Consider the following 11797-nt stretch of genomic DNA (forward strand, 5'->3'; position numbering starts at 1 on the left):
TACGCAATGCACACCAAAGCATCGCTACCCACGTACTGCATTGCAAAACCACTGCAATGTAACATAGTGCAATATACGATATTATGCATTAATATTATGCCGGCCCAAATATTCGAGATAGTCATGATTTTGCGAATTACGCAATAATGCCCAGTTAGTCAATTCTCATGGTATTTAGATTTTTTGACGATGTATCAAAGCCTACCTGATACATGAATGGACTGTAAAGCAGATTCACTCATGGCGGAGCCTGAATTATTAAAGAGAGATACATTACGAAGAAGGCCTGAAAGCAAGCAAGAGATTTAGGATGATATGGCGAACACATTAGTATGCCAGGGATCCTAAGGGCCATTTGGATTTTCTCCCCAGTTTGATGCGAGTCCTCTCGGCATAAAAAGGATGATACAAAATGGCCGGGATCGATGATTTTCCCCTTTACAAACTGCTATTGAATTGAACACACCAAAGAAGCGCTGTTCTAAACGGGCATGTTTTTCCACTAATCCGGAAAACATAGATCCCAACTAACGGAAGTCATACGCATGTTTAATTAAAGTAACACAATTTTTACAGCTGTCCATGGAGTGTTAAACTTTTCCAACCAAAGGCGCACAGTTTCTTAAAAAAGAAAGTAAAAAAAACCCACCGCAATATATCATATATTATCAGATCAATACATTCATGTGTATAATGGTTCATATAGGGCCTATAGAGTGATTCTTGATTCAAGACATTCTTTGATTTTGATCGAAATAGACCATGGAACTGTTATGAATGTGTACTTTTAAGTGGAGGAAGGGGAAAACCTATATATGTATAATTATTTGTTTATGAATTAAATGATTGATACCAAAAAAGTACTAATGAGGCCTATACATAATTATGCATAAGTCGGAACCTCTACAATACCGTGAGATCAGGAAGTGGGAGTGTTTCTGGGGATTTAGAAGTTTTTGAAAAAGAATGAATAATTTACAAATAATGCGTTGTAATTCCAAAACTGTGTAACACTCTGTTATTTTACAGTACATGTGTACGGTACGTGTTTATTTTTAAAATTACTGTCATGGTATTTCGCGATTCTTGGGGGCTGTTTTGCAAACTGATACGTATGCCTCAATGCTATTACGTCATTTCACAAAAAAAGAGTTAAGCCCGGTTCATACTCTACGCGAAAACGAAAGCGAACGCGACTTGTGACGTCGTAGCAAGTATTCGCGCTGCGAATTCGTAAAAGTTGAACATATTTCAACTCGGGCGAATTTCGCAGCGAATGTTTTATGACGTCAAATTCGCTTCGCATTCGCTTTCGCATGAAGTATGAACCGGGCTTTACGGTTTTGCGTTATTTCGCGGTAAATAAAGCGGTTCGCAGATTTTGCACGAGTTTTTTTTTTATTCTTAACTTGACATTCTGCAGACGCTGACTCGTAACGCACCATTTGGTGTTGGAATGATCGTTGTGCTCAATGTTTAAACACATTAAACAAAAAGCACCTTAGAAAGCGGCTAATTATTGAACTTTAACTCGTTCTTAAGCACAAAATGCACGGGAAAATCTATTCTTAAGTTGTGGATCTTGCATTATAGTCACAAGCAGCCTAAGTAAAGGTTTTGCTCTTGTGCTCAAAAGTTTAATTGACAGTAAATAATTAGTGCTAATTAGGCCGTTCTTAAACATGGATGCACACGGGATTTCTCATCCTTAAGGTATTGGTTATTGATACATTTTTCGAAAACTATCTTTTCGCTTTGGAACCGTGCTTGTGCGCGATATTCTAATTTAAAGTCAATATTTTTTTTTTTTATGTGATATTCCTGAGTGAATTTTACTGACTAAACCAGAACCAGAAACATGCACATTTCGTGGTTTTCAGGACGAAGTGCCCCTTTAATTTCGCCTTAGGAACTATTTTATCATCTTCCAAAACTTGTTAGAGCTAATATCGACTGTCCATCCTCAAATTAAACATGTTAATTGTTATATTTGTATACTGGCGTCTTTCGACTTTCCGATTTTTTTTAGACATGATAATGCTCACTTTCTTCCTTGTAAACAACATGCTAATTGTAAAAAGAAATGGCCTCAAGGTGTTAACCTTCTGTATGGCCCTTTATTGGAGAAGTGATATAGGATAGTGGCCTTGAATAAGGAAGCAATGAACATTGTTAAAAATTGTTTAAACAACACCTTTTAAAAAGACCGTTTGATCGTTTTGCCGTTGCTAGCTATAGGGTTTTCACGGGCATCCGTTCATCAATTTCCCTGTAACCCTCGGACGCTATCATGCATGGCAGGCTGATAAAGCTGATGTGGTTCAACGTCGCAGCTACTCAAGAAATTCTTCAACACTGCTGAGTCTGGTAAGTGTTTGCACTTCTTATGTTACTGAATTATTGTTTTTAATAATGTTACAGGGTGAGTACAACAAAATGCGGAACCAAACCCCAAAACATTATATTTCATATTTAAACAAATATGCAGCACCCAAAATAATAATGACTAGAAAGCCAATTTCACAAGGTACTGTTTGATGAAAAAAAAAGAAATTAGTCAATCCGTTTAGAAAATATCATCATTTACACACAATAACCCTAAAACCTGTCTCGTCCCCCCCCCCATGCGAATTCAAGAATCGTCATCGCATCTTTCTTCAAACATCACCAGCGATTAAATCTCAGTATAAACGATAAAACATATTCAACAGAATTCTTTTGAAGGCCCGTCCTTTAAAAAGTATATTTTATTAATTAAATTGTTTGCCAGATTTGTTAATAAAGATATGCTACAGTTGATAGTAGTTTTTGATATATGTATTCTGTGTCATTTTCGTTGTTGTTCCAAACACTCAAAACACACAATGAATGGCTTTTTTTTGACGAGACGGGTTTTAGGGTCATTGTGTTCAGTAAATGGTGATGTTCTTTGAACGGATTGAGCAATTTGTATATTTTTTTAAAATAAAAAAGTAGCTTATCAAATTGGCTTTTCATTCATTATTGTTGTCGGTGCTAAATATTCTTTTAAATATGAAATATACTTTATGGGATTTTGGTTCCGCTTTTTCTGAATCACCCTGTATAACGGCTCTTACCTCAATGTATATTCCAAGCCATACGACAATAAAGGCAATAGGATGATTTGCTTTTGTTGAAATAATTTGACATATCCATATGCGTTTAGTTTGAGACATTCTGTGCACTATTTGACTGCCTGTCAGCGAACCCTGGGCCAGCTATGATATGACTTATGCTAAATCTCGAGTATGAGTCCCTTTCTAGAAAGAAATTCTCGGATTTTTGACATGGATAGGGAGCTGGATATTGTGGCTACAGTTCCCAACAAATTTAAAGTCCGCAGATCAAATACAAAGTTGAAGATAATTTGACATGCGCATCCATGTTTTGGCCAAGGTTATATATATGTACAATATATTCCATTTGACTGCCTATCAGTTGGTGCTCTGCGAGCTAAGATGTGACTAGCAATATCTCATTTTTTAGTGCCCTTGCCATCAGTAATTCTGGAATATTTTGACATGGATAGGGACCTTGCTAGTGTGACTACATTATACAACACGTTTGAATTCATCAGATACCTGTAGACAATTAGTTTCGGCCGACTATAATTCTGTGCAGTATTCTCCATTTGCCTGCCGATCAGTCTGTTGGCCCTCTGCCAGCTATGACATGAATATGGCAGCGGCGTTGTCATCAGAAATCTCGAAATATTTTGACATGGATGTGGAGCTAGGTAATGTGGCTACATTCTCCCACAAGTATGGAGTTGGCTGACCAAATATAACTGGAGAAAATTAGGGATATGCAACTGTGTTTTGGCTGTGGTTATTTCTGTGCGGTTTTGCATTTTGACTGCCTTTTATTCGGTGCTCCATCAGCTATGACATGACTTGCTATATCTCGACATTTAGTGCCCTTCTTCAGAAATCTCAGAATATTTTGAAATTTGAATATGGAGCTAGTACGAGTAACTACATTCTCCCACAAGTTTGGAGTTGACGCAACTATGTCTTGGCCAAGTTTATTTCTTTGCGGTTTTCCATTTGACTGCCTAACTTTGGCGCTCAATCGGCTATGATGTGACTTACTATATCTCGACTTTAAGTGCCCTATTCATCAAAAACTTTATCATCCAACTATTTTGACACGGATGTGGAGCTAAATAGCGTGGCTACATTCTCTTATAAGTTTGGAGTCAGAAGTGGGCAGTTTCGTTTTTGTGCAGTAAGTCCCATAGCAAGGGCTGTCAGCGCCAGCCGACATGGCTCTCATGAGTCGCGGTCTAAAGGTACCTTAACATGGTTGGATTTTCACAAACTATACCTTGGTGGATAGCGGATGAATAGGCCAACATGCTGACAAATCGGCAAGTCTTCAGACTTGAAACTTTTGGAGTGAGCCCCAGACGTAGGTGCATGATGCCCCCAGTTTCGTTTTTGTGCAGTAAGTCCCATAGCAAGGGCTGTCAGCGCCAGCCGACATGGCTCTCATGAGTCGCGGTCTAAAGGTACCTTAACATGGTTGGATTTTCACAAACTATACCTTGGTGGATAGCGGATGAATAGGCCAACATGCTGACAAATCGACAAGGCTTCATTTATGACACTTTTGCAGTGAGCCCCAGACGTAGGTGCATGATGCCCCCAGTTTCGATTTTGTGCAGTAAGTCCCATAGCAAGGGCTGTCAGCGCCAGCCGACATGGCTCTCATGAGTCGCGGTCTAAAAGATCTTAACATGGATGGATTTTGACAAACTATACCTTGGTGGATAGCGGATGAACAGGCCAACATGCTGACAAATCGGCAAGGCTTCAGACTTGAAACTTTTGGAGTGAGCACCAGACGTAGGTGCATGATGCCTCCAGTTTCGTTTTTGTGCAGTAAGTCCCATAGCAAGGGCTGTCAGCGCCAGCCGACATGGCTCTCATGAGTCGTGGTCTAAAGGTACCTTAACATAGATGGATTTTGACAAACTATACCTTGGTGGATAGCAGATGAATAGGCCAACATGCTGACAAATCGGCAAGGCTTGAGAATTGAAAATTTTGGAGTGAGCCTAAGACGTAGGTGCATGATGCCCTCAGTTTCGTTTTTGTGTTGTAAGTCCCATAGCAAGGGCTGTCAGCGCCAGCCAACATGGCTCTCATGAGTCGCGGTCTAAAGGTACCTTAACATGGATGGATTTTCACAAACTATACCTTGGTGGATAGCGGATGAATAAGCCAACATGCTGACAAATCGGCAAGGCTTCAGACTTGAAACTTTCGGAGTGAGCCCCAGACGTAGGTGCATGATGCCCCCAGTTTCGTTTTTGTGCAGTAAGTCCCATAGCAAGGGCTGTCAGCGCCAGCCGACAATGCTCTCATGAGTCGCGGTCTAAAGGTACCTTAACATGGATGGATTTTCACAAACTATACCTTGGTGGATAGCGGATGAATAGGCCAACATGCTGACAAATCGGCAAGGCTTCATTTATGAAACTTTTGCAGTGAGCCCCAGACGTAGGTGCATGATGCCCCCAGTTTCGTTTTTGTGCAGTAAGTCCCATAGCAAGGGCTGTCAGCGCAAGCTGACATGGCTCTCATGAGTCGCGGTCTAAAGGTACCTTAACATAGATGGATTTTGACAAACGATACATAGGTGGATAGCGGATGAATAGGCCAACATGCTGACAAATCGGCAAGGCTTCAGACTTGAAACTTTTGGAGTGAGCCATAGACGTAGGTGCATGATGCCCCCAGTTTCGTTTTTGTGCAGGAAGTCCCATAGCACGGGCTGTCAGCGCCAGCCGACATGGCTCTTATGAGTCGCGGTCTAAAGGTACCTTACCATGGATGGATTTTGACAAACTATACCTTGGTGGATAGCAGATGAATAGGCCAACATGCTGACAAATCGGCAAGGCTTCAGGCATGAAACTTTTAGAGTGAGCCTCAGACGTAGGTGCATGATGCCCCCAGTTTCGTTTTTGTGCAGTAAGTCCCATAGCAAGGGCTGTCAGCGCCAGCCGACATGGCTCTCATGAGTCGCGGTCTAAAGGTACCTTAACATAGATGGATTTTGACAAACTATACCTTGGTGGATAGCGGATGAATAGGCCAATATGCTGACAAATCGGCAAGGCTTCAGACTTGAAAGTTTTGGTTTGAGCCTCAGACGTAGGTGCATGATGCCCTCAGTTTCGTTTTTGTGGTGTAAGTCCCATAGCAAGGGCTGTAAGCGCCAGCCGACATGGCTCTCATGAGTCGCGGTCTAAACGTACCTTAACATGGATGGATTTTGACAAACTATACCTTGGTGGATAGCGGATGAATAGGCCAATATGCTGGCAAATCGGCAAGGCTTCAGACTTGAAACTTTTGGAGTGAGCCCCAGACGTAAGTGCATGATGCCCCCAGTTTGGTTTTTGTGCAGTAAGTCCCATAGCAAGGGCTGTCAGCGCAAGCCGACATGGCTCTCATGAGTCGCGGTCTAAAGGTACCTTAACATGGATGGATTTTGACAAACTATACCTTGGTGGATAGCGGATGAATAGGCCAATATGCTGACAAATCGGCAAGGCTTCAGACTTGAAACTTTTGGAGTGAGCCACAGACGTAGGTGCATGATGCCCCCAGTTTCGTTTTTGTGCAGTAAGTCCCATAGCACGGGCTGTCAGCGCCAGCCGACATGGCTCTCATGAGTCGCAGTCTAAAGGTACCTTAACATGGATGGATTTTGACAAACTATACCTTGGTGGATAGCAGATGAAAAGGCCAACATGCTGACAAATCGGCAAGGCTTGAGACTTGAAACTTTTGGAGTGAGCCCCAGACGTAGGTGCATGATGCCCCCAGTTTGGTTTTTGTTCAGTAAGTCCCATAGCAAGGGCTGTCAGCGCAAGCCGACATGGCTCTCATGAGTGGCGGTCTTAAGGTACCTTAACATGGATGGATTTTGACAAACTATACCTTTGTGGATAGCGGATGAATAGGCCAACATGCTGACAAATCGGCAAGGATTCAGACTTGAAACTTTTGGAGTGAGCCCCAGACGTAGGTGCATGATGCCCCCAGTTTCGTTTTTGTGCAGTAAGTCCCATAGCAAGGGCTTCCAGCGCCAGCCGACATGGCTCTCATGAGTCGCGGTCTAAAGGTGCCTTAACATGTATGGATTTTGAGGAACTATACCTTGGTGGATAGCGGATGAATAGGCCAACATGCTGACAAATCGGCAAGGCTTCAGACTTGAAACTTTTGGATTGAGCCTCAGACGTAGGTGCATGATGCCCTCAGTTTCGTTTTTGTGTTGTAAGTCCCATAGCAAGGGCTGTCAGCGCTAGCCAACATGGCTCTCATTAGTCGCGGTCTAAAGGTACCTTACCATGGATGGATTTTGACAAACTATACCCTGGTGGATAGCGGATGAATAGGCGAACATGCCGGCAAATCGGCAAGGCTTCAGACTTGAAACTTTTGGAGTGAGTCCCAGACGTAGGCGGATGATGCCCCCAGTTTCGTTTTTGTGCAGTTAGTCCCATAGCAAGGGCTGTCAGCGCCAGCCGACATGGCTCTCATGACTCGCGGTCAAAAGGTACCTTAACATAGATAACCTTGGTGGATAGCGGATGAATAGGCCAACATGCTGAGAAATCGGCAAGGCTTCAGACTTGAAACTTTTGGAGTGAGCCCCAGACGTAGGTGCATGAAGCTCCCAGTTTCGTTTTTGTGCAGTAAGTCCCATAGCAAGGGCTGTCAGCGCCAGCCGACATGGCTCTCATGAGTCGCGGTCTAAAGGTACCTTAACATAGATGGATTTTGACAAACTATACCTTGGTGGATAGCGGATGAATAGGCCAACATGCTGACAAATCGGCAAGGCTTCAGACTTGAAACTTTTGGAGTGAGTCCCAGACGTAGGTGTATGATGCCCCCAGTTTCGTTTTTGTGCAGTAAGTCCCATAGCAAGGGCTGTCAGCGCCAGCCGACATGGCTCTCATGAGTCGCGGTCTAAAGGTACCCTAACATAAATTAATTTTGACAAACTATACCTTGGTGGATAGCGGATGAATAGGCCAATATGCTGACAAATCGGCAAGGCTTCAGACTTGAAACTTTTGGATTGAGCTTCAGACGTAGGTGCATGATGCCCTCAGTTTCGTTTTTGTGTTGTAAGTCCCATAGCAAGGGCTGTCAGCGCCAACCAACATGGCTCTCATGAGTCGCGGTCTAAAGGTACCTTAACATAGATGGATTTTGACAAACTATACCTTGGTGGATAGCGGATGAATAGGCCAACATGCTGACAAATCGGCAAGGCTTCAGACTTGAAACTTTTGGAGTGAGCCACAGACGTAGGTGCATGATGCCCCCAGTTTCGTTTTTGTGCAGTAAGTCCCATAGTTCGGGCTTGTCAGCGCCAGCCGACATGGATCTCATGAGTCGCGGTCTAAGGTACCTTAACATGGATGGATTTTGACAAACTATACCTTGGTGGATAGCGGATAAATAGGCCAACATGCTGACAAATCGGCAAGGCTTCAGACTTGAAACTTTTGGAGTGAGCCACAGACGTAGGTGCATGATGCCCCCAGTTTCGTTTTTGTGCAGTAAGTCCCATAGCACGGGCTGGCAGCGCCAGCCGACATGGATCTCATGAGTCGCGGTCTAAGGTACCTTAACATGGATGGATTTTGACAAACTATACCTTGGTGGATAGCGGATAAATAGGCCAACATGCTGACAAATCGGCAAGGCTTCAGACTTGAAACTTTTGGAGTGAGCCACAGACGTAGGTGCATGATGCCCCCAGTTTCGTTTTTGTGCAGTTAGTCCCATAGCAAGGGCTGTCAGCGCCAGCCGACATGGCTCTCATGACTCGCGGTCAAAAGGTACCTTAACATAGATAACCTTGGTGGATAGCGGATGAATAGGCCAACATGCTGAGAAATCGGCAAGGCTTCAGACTTGAAACTTTTGGAGTGAGCCCCAGACGTAGGTGCATGAAGCTCCCAGTTTCGTTTTTGTGCAGTAAGTCCCATAGCACGGGCTGTCAGCGCCAGCCGACATGGCTCTCATGAGTCGCGGTCTAAAGGTACCTTAACATGGATGGATTTTGACAAACTATACCTTGGTGGATAGCGGATGAATTGGCCAACATGCCGGCAAATCGGCAAGGCTTCAGACTTGAAACTTTTGGAATGAGCCCCAGACGTAGGTGCATGATGCCCCCAGTTTCGTTTTTGTGCAGTAAGTCCCATAGCAAGGGCTGTCAGCGCCAGCCCACATGGCTCTCATGAGTCGCGGTCTAAAGGTACCTTAACATGGATTGATTTTTACAAACTATACCTTGGTGGATAGCGAATGAATAGGCCAACATGCTGACAAATCGGCAAGGCTTCAGACATGAAACTTTTGGAGTGAGCCCCAGACGTAGGTGCATGATGCCCCCAGTTTCGTTTTTGTGCAGTTAGTCCCATAGCAAGGGCTGTCAGCGCAAGCTGACATGGCTCTCATGAGTCGCGGTCTAAAGGTACCTTAACATGGATGGATTTTGACAAACTATACCTTGGTAGATAGCGGATGAATAGGCCAACATGCTGACAAATCGGCAAGGCTTCAGACATGAAATTTTTTGAGTGAGCCCCAGAGGTAGGTGCATGATGCCCCCAGTTTCGTTTTTGTTCAGTAAGTCCAATAGCAAGGGCTGTCAGCGCCAGCCGACATGGCTCTCATGAGTCGCGGTCTAAAGGTACCTTAACATGGATGGATTTTGACAAACTATACCTTGGTGGATAGCGGATGAATAGGCCAACATGCTGACAAATCGGCAAGGCTTCAGACTTGAAACTTTTGGAGTGAGCCCCAGACGTAGGTGCATGATGCCCCCAGTTTCGTTTTTGTGCAGTTAGTCCCATAGCAAGGGCTGTCAGCGCAAGCCGACATGGCTCTCATGAGTCGCGGTCTAAAGGTACCTTAACATGGATGGATTTTGACAAACTATACCTTGGTGGATAGCGAATGAATAGGCCAACATGCTGACAAATCGGCAAGGCTTCAGACTTGAAACTTTTGGAGTGAGCCCCAGGGGTAGGTGCATGATGCCCCCAGTTTCGTTTTTGTGCAGTAAGTCCCATAGCAAGGGCTGTCAGCGCCAGCCGACATGGCTCTCATGAGTCGCGGTCTAATGGTACCTTAACATGGATGGATTTTGACAAACTATACCTTGGTGGATAGCGGATGAATAGGCCAACATGCTGACAAATCGGCAAGGCTTCAGACTTGAAACTTTTGGAGTGAGCCCCAGACGTAGGTGCATGATGCCCCCAGTTTGGTTTTTGTGCAGTAAGTCCCATAGCAAGGGCTGTCAGCGCAAGCCGACATGGCTCTCATGAGTGGCGGTCTAACGGTACCTTAACATGGATGGATTTTGACAAACTATACCTTGGTGGATAGCGGATGAATAGGCCAACATGCTGACAAATCGGCAAGGCTTCAGACTTGAAACTTTTGGAGTGAGCCCCAGACGTAGGTGCATGATGCCCCCAGTTTGTTTTTGTTCAGTAAGTCCCATAGCAAGGGCTGTCAGCGCAAGCCGACATGGCTCTCATGAGTCGCGGTCTTAAGGTACCTTAACATGGATGGATTTTGACAAACTATACCTTTGTGGATAGCGGATGAATAGGCCAACATGCTGACAAATCGGCAAGGCTTCAGACTTGAAACTTTTGGAGTGAGCCCCAGACGTAGGTGCATGATGCCCCCAGTTTCGTTTTTGTGCAGTAAGTCCCATAGCAAGGGCTGTCAGCGCCAGCCGACATGGCTCTCATGAGTCGCGGTCTAAAGGTGCCTTAACATGTATGGATTTTGACAAACTATACCTTGGTGGATAGCGGATGAATAGGCCAACATGCTGACAAATCGGCAAGGCTTCAGACTTGAAACTTTTGGATTGAGCCTCAGACGTAGGTGCATGATGCCCTCAGTTTCGTTTTTGTGTTGTAAGTCCCATAGCAAGGGCTGTCAGCGCCAGCCGACATGGCTCTCATTAGTCGCGGTCTAAAGGTACCTTACCATGGATGGATTTTGACAAACTATACCCTGGTGGATAGCGGATGAATAGGCGAACATGCCGGCAAATCGGCAAGGCTTCAGACTTGAAACTTTTGGAGTGAGTCCCAGACGTAGGCGGATGATGCCCCCAGTTTCGTTTTTGTGCAGTTAGTCCCATAGCAAGGGCTGTCAGCGCCAGCCGACATGGCTCTCATGACTCGCGGTCAAAAGGTACCTTAACATAGATAACCTTGGTGGATAGCGGATGAATAGGCCAACATGCTGAGAAATCGGCAAGGCTTCAGACTTGAAACTTTTGGAGTGAGCCCCAGACGTAGGTGCATGAAGCTCCCAGTTTCGTTTTTGTGCAGTAAGTCCCATAGCAAGGGCTGTCAGCGCCAGCCGACATGGCTCTCATGAGTCGCGGTCTAAAGGTACCTTAACATAGATGGATTTTGACAAACTATACCTTGGTGGATAGCGGATGAATAGGCCAACATGCTGACAAATCGGCAAGGCTTCAGACTTGAAACTTTTGGAGTGAGTCCCAGACGTAGGTGCATGATGCCCCCAGTTTCGTTTTTGTGCAGTAAGTCCCATAGCAAGGGCTGTCAGCGCCAGCCGACATGGCTCTCATGAGTCGCGGTCTAAAGGTACCCTAACATAAATGGATTTTGACAAACTATACCTTGGTGGATAGCGGATGAATAGGCCAATATGCTGACAAATCGGCAAGGCTTCAG

The sequence above is a fragment of the Patiria miniata genome, unplaced genomic scaffold (assembly GCF_015706575.1).
Source record: "Patiria miniata isolate m_02_andy unplaced genomic scaffold, ASM1570657v1 HiC_scaffold_16, whole genome shotgun sequence".
In the NCBI taxonomy this organism is placed as follows: domain Eukaryota; kingdom Metazoa; phylum Echinodermata; class Asteroidea; order Valvatida; family Asterinidae; genus Patiria; species Patiria miniata.